Source organism: Microtus oregoni, unplaced genomic scaffold (genome assembly GCF_018167655.1).
Source record: "Microtus oregoni isolate MIOR12 unplaced genomic scaffold, Mior012 000008F_ref0000371, whole genome shotgun sequence".
Classification (NCBI taxonomy): Eukaryota; Metazoa; Chordata; class Mammalia; order Rodentia; family Cricetidae; genus Microtus; species Microtus oregoni.
This window is the reverse complement of record NW_024543067.1, coordinates 53,478,913-53,487,977: the sequence shown is the minus strand read 5'-3', so window position 1 is coordinate 53,487,977 and position 9,065 is coordinate 53,478,913.

Sequence of the window (9,065 nt, the reverse complement as noted above, 5' to 3'; positions counted from 1 at the left end):
TATACAAAATTGTATGTATTTACTATATGTAGCATTTTGAAGTATCTATGTAGTGATTTTCTAAAACCTATCTAATTAACAATTAACCTCAGATATTACTTCTGTGCTAAGAAAGCATAATACCCATTGATGTGGGATGTCATTTATATATGTGTTGCTTTTATTCACTAATGAATAAAGCTGCTCCAATCAATGGCTTAACAAAGTAAAGCCAGGTGGGAAATCTGAACAGAGATATATAGAGAGAGTAGGGAGGGTCAGAGAGACACCATGTAGCTGCTGAAGGAGAAGGATGACAGAACCTTGCCATTAGGTAGGTCACAGCCTAGTGGAGATACATAGATTAATAGAACTTGGTTAATTTAAGATGTAAGAATTAGTTAATAAGAATCCTGAGCTAATTGGTCAAACATTCTTATAATTAATATAGTTTTTGTGTAATTATTCAGGTCTGAGCAGCCTGGAACACACATGCAGTCTCTGTTTACAGCTGATTCCATCTCTTCAATGATTTAGTATATCAACGCTAGCTACAGTTACAAAAACATATGTTTCTTCTATAAATCTATGACTTCATCCAAAATCTTCTAACTCTATTATCTACCATTTCTTGGGGGAATCTAGAGTAAGTGTAAGACAGGATTCATGAAAAAACAAACTCCAAAGGGTAGTGAAGAGTTTGCACGATCCCTGTGTAGCAGGCTTGCAGACCAGCAGTAGGATGAGACACAAATAAGAAGGTTTTGTCCACTTCAGAGTACATTGTGGAGATCATAGTATGATCATACATGAAGAAAGATTTCATTTATATATAACATTATATAAATGGTAATTTTAGATATAGAAACCAGAAAATAAACTGCTGTAGCCCCTTCTATTTTGCTATCACAAATAAGTGAGAGTTGTTTTTATAAATAAAATCTATTTAGCTCACAGTTTCTGACTAAAGATCTAAGGTTGGGCAGTGTCAACTGCTCAGCCTCTGGTGAAAGCCCCCTCCCTGTGCCACCAGATCACAATAAAATCTAGAAGGGAATCAGCCACACATAGCAGGGACAGACGTGTGCTTTATAACACCAACTAGCTCTGAAAAAACTAAGTCATTTGGAGAAAACAACATTGATTCCTAAAAAGGAAAGTATCTGCACCTCACCTCCCACTATGCTCCACCTCTTAAATGTTTCCCCACAATTTAACATCACTACATCAGATACCAATCTTCAAACCCACAAGCCTGTGGTAGAAACGTTCAAAACCAAACATAGGCGCATCTTCCCATGCTTAATAAATTGCATGCTCCCTCCTGAGCATGCACACATAGGGAACAATTGGGAACCATCGATGACTGCAACAGGATCATGGGTTATAGTATTGTGGAGCAGAAGGGTCCCACTGATGGAGAAATGTGTCCTGCTCTTGACAGCTGAAGAATTCATTTGCTAGTTCTCTGCGCATGGTTTTACTGCATCATTCCAAGTCTGTGTATCTCTATTATTCCTTCTATCAATTCATAGATTTATTTCTGTGTTTCATTTGTCAACATAAACCTCAACACAGTACCTTTCTTACATGATAAAGCAAACCAGGAAATACCTGTCAGAGGCATATCTATGAAAATTATGTCCATTACTAAGTTGTAAACATTAAGAAATGTTAACGAATATTGTAAGGAAGCCAAGCGGTGGTGGCACGGTCTTTATTTCCAGAACTCGGAAGGCAGAAGCAGGCAGATTTCTGTGAGCCTGGTCTACAAAGCTAGTTCCAAGACAGCCAGAGCTACACAGAGAAACACAGTCTCAAAAAAAAAAAAAAAGGAATGTTGTAAGGTGTCCTAACTCACATCACAATTAATCACTGAAACATTGAAAGCAGTAGCTTTTGCAGCCTTTCTTGTACCTGACTTTTCAAAATGGAAAATACTAAATTTCCTGTTGTGGCAAGTGATGATATTATTGTCATTCCAATATTGAGGGGTTTTTTTTTCATAAAATATCAGCCTCATTTGCTGCAGTTTGGTAGTTGTCACAAAAAGCTATAAGAATATAAAATAATTTTTCAAAAATTATAGGGAAGAATAAGATCAAAAGGACCCAGTTCACCTGCATTGCCTAATTAGTGCTATACTCAAATCACACTCTCGGAAAGTTTGATAGGAAAAACACAACCCTTTGATGGCCAGCTAAATCCAGCACAGTGTTAATTATATTCACTGTGACTCTGAACTTCATAGGCTTTTTACAAAAATAACAGAAGAGCAACAGATAATTTAAAAATACCATGTGTCATGGATTGTTCTTCCTTCTGCCTCAACACTAACCTCCACTATATATTTCCAAATTTAGAAATCTCCTACCACTGACGTCTTAAAATAATGACAAAGCATTTAATTAAGACCTTTGTCCCAGAAGTGTTTCAACTCCAGGAGAACCTACAAAACCATTTTGTACACATATGTGCATAGATGCCAAAACAGGAAGATTGGCTTAAGAGGCTGGGAGTCTCTATGGAGAGAGTTATCTATAGATAAATAACGCAAGAAGGAAATGACTTAGATAAACAAGAGATAGGGGTTTATAATGTGACATGAGAGGTGTGGGAACGAAGCAAGGAACAGCAAGAGGAAAGAGTCAAATGTAACAAGCAAGATACATCCCCAAGAACGTCAGTTCTACAATGGAATAGTTTATGGTAATTACAAATTAGAATGCAGAAGAAATATAACAAAAAGTTAACATTGGTTAATTGTGGGTAATAGCTAATATATAGCTCAGTATTTAGGGTAAGTATCTAGTCAGGTCCCAAAGGGAAAAGATTATAATCAGGAATCCAAGGCAGCAATAGAAAGAGAGAGCAGACCCAAGAGAATATGGGATTGAAAACATTCAATATGTGACCTCCTAATACAGGAATTTAGGGATGCAGGCTGCTGTCCCTTATGTCCAAATACAGCTCATATTGTCCATTGTTAATTTAAGTTAAATTCAGGCCTTGAAAATGTCTTCACATATTAGTCCTTCCTAATTAATTACACCCAGCATAGGGCATATAGATGAGAACCCACTAGTCATGGCAGTTGGGCAACAGCCCATGGTAATCAGGCGGTTGAATAAACAAAGCCCTAAGCTATAACCGGTATAGTTCATAATTTCTGTTTCAGTCCATAAATGTGTGATCATGTGGTAGCCCTGCAGTTCTTTGAGCTTGTTCTAGTTCTGAGAACTGCTGGATTCCAGAACTGTGAATAAAAACTAAGTAAGGTATTCAAACTAAATTTATTGCAGCTTCATCTTTTGACACCATCTTGGTTATTCCGGGCTCAGAAATGAATATGGATGAAGCAGCTTAATGCAAATTTTACAGCTTGACTCTGTGTAACTGGGGAAGAATGTAGAGACTGCCTCGTCGCCACAGGAAACAGCCTGGGAGAGCTTTGCTGTGTGCTCCAGAGAAATTTTTGCTCATATTTATGAAGTTAACACACACGACATTCATTGCTCTCATTTTTCTTACAATGGTGAATTTCCTAAACTGCCTAAGCAAAACGAGATGCTGATAATGATTTATATTAATTCAAGGTACCAGGAATCCACAAGGACCCAAGAAGTGAAGAGGGTACCTTAAATAGCCATCTACTGTAATCCTATTGGTGACTACCCTCATTTTCATGAGAGATACTCTGCCCAGTAACTAATGGAAGCAGATGAAAAGATCCACGGCCAAGCGTTGGACTGAGCTCTGGGAGTCTTGCTGAAGAAAGGGAGAGGGATTACATGAGCCAAGGGGCTCATGATGGGAGCACCCCTAAAGACAGCTGGCTTGAGCTCCGTGGGAAATCATGGCCTCTGGACCAACAGTTGAGGAGCCTAGATGGGACTGACCTAGTCCCTCTGCATGTGTGTGACAGTTGTGGAGCTTGGTCTCTTTGTAGGGCTCCTAGCAATGAGAACAGTACCTATCCCTAGTGTTTAGTTGGCTTTTGGGAACCTCTTCCTCATGCTGGATTACCTGGTCCAGTTTTGATGGAATGGGGAGAAGCATTTGGTTCTGCCTCATCTTGATGTGTCAAGTTTTGCTCAAACCTATGGGAAGTCTGCCCCTTTCTGAATGGAGACAGAGAAGGAATGGAAGGGGGGTAGATGGGGAGCAGGGAAACTGGAGGAGAGGAGGGAGGAAAAACTGCAGTCGTTATGTAAAATAAATTTTAAAAATGTAATTTTAAAACTAAATAAAAATTCCATCATTCTGCACCTCAAAAAATGAAGGTGATAAAATAAATGAATAAATAAATAACATCCAAAATATATTTGCTCAATATGTAAACCTCATACCTCATGTATAATTACATGGTGTATATATTTTAACCTAATGTGATAATGTTTTTAATCTGTGATTCACTTGGATTTTTATTGTTTTTTAGCCTTTTTAGCTTATAATTTTATTGCAAACCCTCACTAAATTTTGTGGTATTTACCAGAATCAGTAAAATCAGTACTTATATAGCAGCACTCAGAGAAGACCAAAGAAGTTTCATAGTGCTTAATGAATATGTAGGCTTTATGAAATCATAGAAAGATGATGAGTTTTGTATTCATGTTTGTTAGCTGGAACGAACCCTCCAGGTAACAATTCAGTTCTGTGCCACCAAGCCAAGTGGGGGGGCCCAGAATAACTCGAGGACTCATTTAGATGCTTCTTGTACAGAAAAGCAAGATGAAAATGGCCAGCATCTGTAAAGCAGCCAATCAGTGTAGCAGGAAGGAAATGAAGGGCCCCAGAAGGTGGGACTCCCTGCTAGGAGCCAACAGAAGAACCTTAGAAAGTAGGTCTGCATTCTGTAGCTCACTTACTGGAGAGAGAAGGTAGCAGGTGAAGCTGCCAAAAGCACAGATGCAGGAGCATCTTCCCTCCCCTCCACCAGAGTGATAACCTGTGACTTAGGGAAAGGAGGAAGGAAGTTCCAAGGGAGGGCCAGAGGGTGCTCAGGAAGCTGGCAGTGCTTCGGTGGGATGACTGACCCCTGAGCACAACCCGTTCTCTCTGGAGACTCTCACAAACATGCAAGTGGGTTCTCAGGAGTTGAATTCTTGCAATAATTAGTGGGAACTCTTCAGATGTTATTCAACTTAGTGAATCATTTGTCATTTTAAAATCTCAGGTTTAGAGGTCTTTTGGTGCGATCACCCAAGTCCCTGGAGAAAGGCCTAAGACAACCATGGTGAACAACCATTCCACATCTGCCTAACTCTGCCTTAAATACGGTTACTTGAAGAAAAGGCCATCTCTTCCTCCCTAGCTAAAAGACATCACACACCCAACAAAAACAAGCTCCTCAAACTCTATTAAGTGGATAGCAGTCAACTGTAAAAACTCACAAACCTTCAAAATGTTCTAAGTAAATAAAATAATATATGAAGTATGAAGAATTGTGATAAAGAGTGCATATCCATTCTTGCTGTCCAGAAAGTAATCCCGCTATACAGCGAAAAAAAACTTCCAGTCAGTATGTTAGTAGATCATTGTTTAGGTTTAAAGAGGTTATATTTGCTTTACAAAACATTGAGCTAATTTTAATTACAGCTGATAAACTATTTAAAGTGGTTTACACACACACACACACACACACACACACACACACACACACACACATTGCCTGGCCAGTACTAGAAAAAAGACACAAACTGAGAAACTTCACACACTAAACCACTGTACCAGGCAGTTCACTTAAGTAGCCACCAGGTTGTGCTGGTGATTCAATAACATTGCTCATGTGAAAGAGAAAAGAAAAAAAAAGAATTTAGCAGCAAATTCATATTTTGAATCTTTTTCAAGCCCCTGAAATGTATAACCATGGATTTTACATAACTCCTTATATAAAATTTCAATGCCTTATTAAAAATCATAAACTTTTTAAAATGTTCTTTAAATCAACATTCAAATTAAGCAACTTGAATACATTTAATTTGCAGACGCTTAATGGGCACTTTCTAAATCGTACAATGAAGAAAGGCAAAACAGAAAAGACATGACAATCACAGACAAGGCACCAATAAATAAATCCAACATAAACAAATTTGAACGTTGAGTATAACTATTTCTTGTAGAATAGTTTATTGTTCATTATAGCACCTAGTCATGTAACACAATAAATGCGAAATGAATGACTGATCTGATGAATTCATGATTACATAAAACGGTTTTAGTTTTTGTGTCCCTTGGCTTTAGATGCTTGCCAGTACAATCTATAGCCTAAATATGTCCCTGTAAAATAAGTGTTCATAGCCATGTCAAGATCATTTAATAACTTAAATTTTACACATCCTCTAAGACTCTGAAATAAATTGTGAAAGTAAAATGGATTCCATTGTTTTTCATTCTTACCCCCAAAGCCTATTTAACTAAATTACATTAGAAAATATTTTTATATATTTTATTTAAATATGCAAAGTTATGTGACACAAGCCACATATTCAACTACATGCAATGTCCTTGTAAGTCTGACACCATCCCAGAATTAAGCTAGCCCATTTCACAGGCCTGTGAGTGTTATTGCTAAAAGCGAACAACAATTCAACATCTCTCAGCAGACAGCTTTGTTTGCCCACTAACAAGTACACATTTCTTTTGAAATCAAAGCAAGGTTAGATTATTCCCCACCAGTGGGATTCAGGACATTATCTACCTGGCAATCCTCTTGTGTCTGATATCAGTTATTTCTCCAGTTTGCTGTCTAGGATTCAGGGTGATTGCTCTGATTCCATTCCTCTGTCAATTCTTCCACTTCTAAAACTTACAAATCGATCTCATTTCATCCTAGAATTCACTGAATGTGAATTACAAGTCAATCAGCTTTTGCCACATAATTATGGCCTTAAAGTGCAACCCCCCAGTCTGGTGAGCAGCAGATTTGTTAAATCTGACTGTTTGCGACTCTCTACAAAACAATAAGCTGTAAGTAGAATTGACATGTCACTTATGCCTTGTAAAAAACATATGACAATTATGAGTGAGTACATCCCATGTTCCTCTTTTTGGGTCTGGCTTACCTCACTCAAGATAGTGTTTTTTACTTCCGTCCATTTGCATGCAAAATTCAAGAAGTCATTGTTTTTTACTGCTGAGTAGTACTCTAATATGTATATATTCCATACTTTCTTCAATGGGGATGTTTTATTGGGAACTCACCAAGGCCAGCTGGACTGGGTCTGAAAAAGCATGGGATAAAACCGGACTCTCTGAACACAGCCGACAGTGAGGACTGCTGGGAAGTCAAGAACAATGGCACTGGGTTTTGATCCTACTGCATGTACTGGCTTTGTGGGAGCCTAGGCTGTTTGGATGTTCACCTTACTAGACCTGGAAGAAAGTGGGAGGTCCTTGGACTCCCCACAGGGCAGGGAACCCTGACTGCTCTTCCGGATAATGAGAGAGGGGGAGTTGATTGGGGGGGAGGCAAATGGGAGGCTGTGGCGGGGAAGAGACAGAAATATTAAATAAATAAATAACATATGACAAGGAAGAGTCATCTACTTCACGGGTTTCAAGATTAAGTCTCTTTTTTTTTTTCATTTGTACTAGCAAGCTCTAAATACATTAGTGATCAAAAATCAACCCACCTATCAACACCTGAAGCAGCTGGAAGAACTGGTCCTGAGGTCACAAGAACAGGAACACTATTCCTGCCCCCAACTGGCTGCAACACTTGGGAGAACAGGTCCCGCACCTCACCTGAGCAACACAATAGAACCAACCCTGTTGGCAGTGTGGATGAGTCTGAAAGTTGGAAGCATAAGAGAACTGTCCCCACTACTCCTGGGTCATGTAGCTGTATGAGTGGAGGAGAGATGTCTCCCCCTTATTCCTCAACCTTTACTGCCTGTAACAGAGGAGAGAGCTGGCCCTCCTCATTACCAGCTGCAGCATTCAGGAAACACAGGCCCTGCTCCTCACCTAGGCAGCACAATAGAGCTAGCATGGTGGTCAGAGGTGAGGGTGATCCAGCCCGATATGGTGAGCAAGGGAGAGCTGTCCCCATTGCTCATCTGCCATGTGTGGTATGGCTAGAAGACAGCACAATAGAGCTGGCCCTGATGGTGTAGGTGTGGGAGAGCCCACCCTAAGGCTGTGAAAGCAGGAGAACTGGCCCCACCCCTCGAGGCAAGAGGTGAATTAGCCGTGGCAATGCTGGAGAGTTCACCCTGATGGTGAGGACAAGGAGAACTGGCATGTGAACCAACCCTGGAGCTTCCCAGGCCCAGAACCAGGGTTATGACTTGGCCTGCCCCAACATCCACCCCATCTGTGATCTGCTGGGGCACATGGAGGGACCTGACCCACAGACCCAGAGCTGGAGGATCTCCATGACACAAGGCCAGGATATCCTGACAGGATAGCCAGGAAGAGTCCTAGTGAGCATCAATAGTGTAATAAAAACCAGAGACCTCAGATACTTTGCAATGAACACTTGCAAATGAAGATACATGGACCACAGGTTTACTATGTGATTCACTGTGTCACATTGCAGCTTCCATGACAAGATCTTTAATCTTTCCCCTTTTTTGTTTCCTTTTTTCTCTTAAATTTTGTTTTATTTGGGGAGGGAAGCAGGGGTAGAAGACAGATGCGAAGGGATGGAAAAATGAATGGGGTCAAAATACATGATGTAAAAGACACATCAATTAAGTAAAAAGAAAGAAAGAATTAGCTGGACAGTATAATCAGTTTGTTTTGACTTTGATTCTAACAGGCCTGGGGCTTAGATTATGTGTCTAAATCTTGGAATATTCTAGAAACAAAAAGAAGCTACAGTTAAACATGAACAATGCAGTTAACATTCTTCAAAATGTAGCTTCATTTTATTAGTAATATATCATTTCAAAATAAAATTTAGTAATTGTGTGCTAGGATAAAGTATTTTGATGATCATAGATGACTAGAAATGAAAACAAGTAAAAATGGCCAATTGAGACTCTAGTTCTAGCATTTAAATAAAAGAAAGGAAAAGACATACAGTCTTTAAGTTATTCCTATCAATATCCTTTTATGAAATGAATCTATCAAGAATGAAT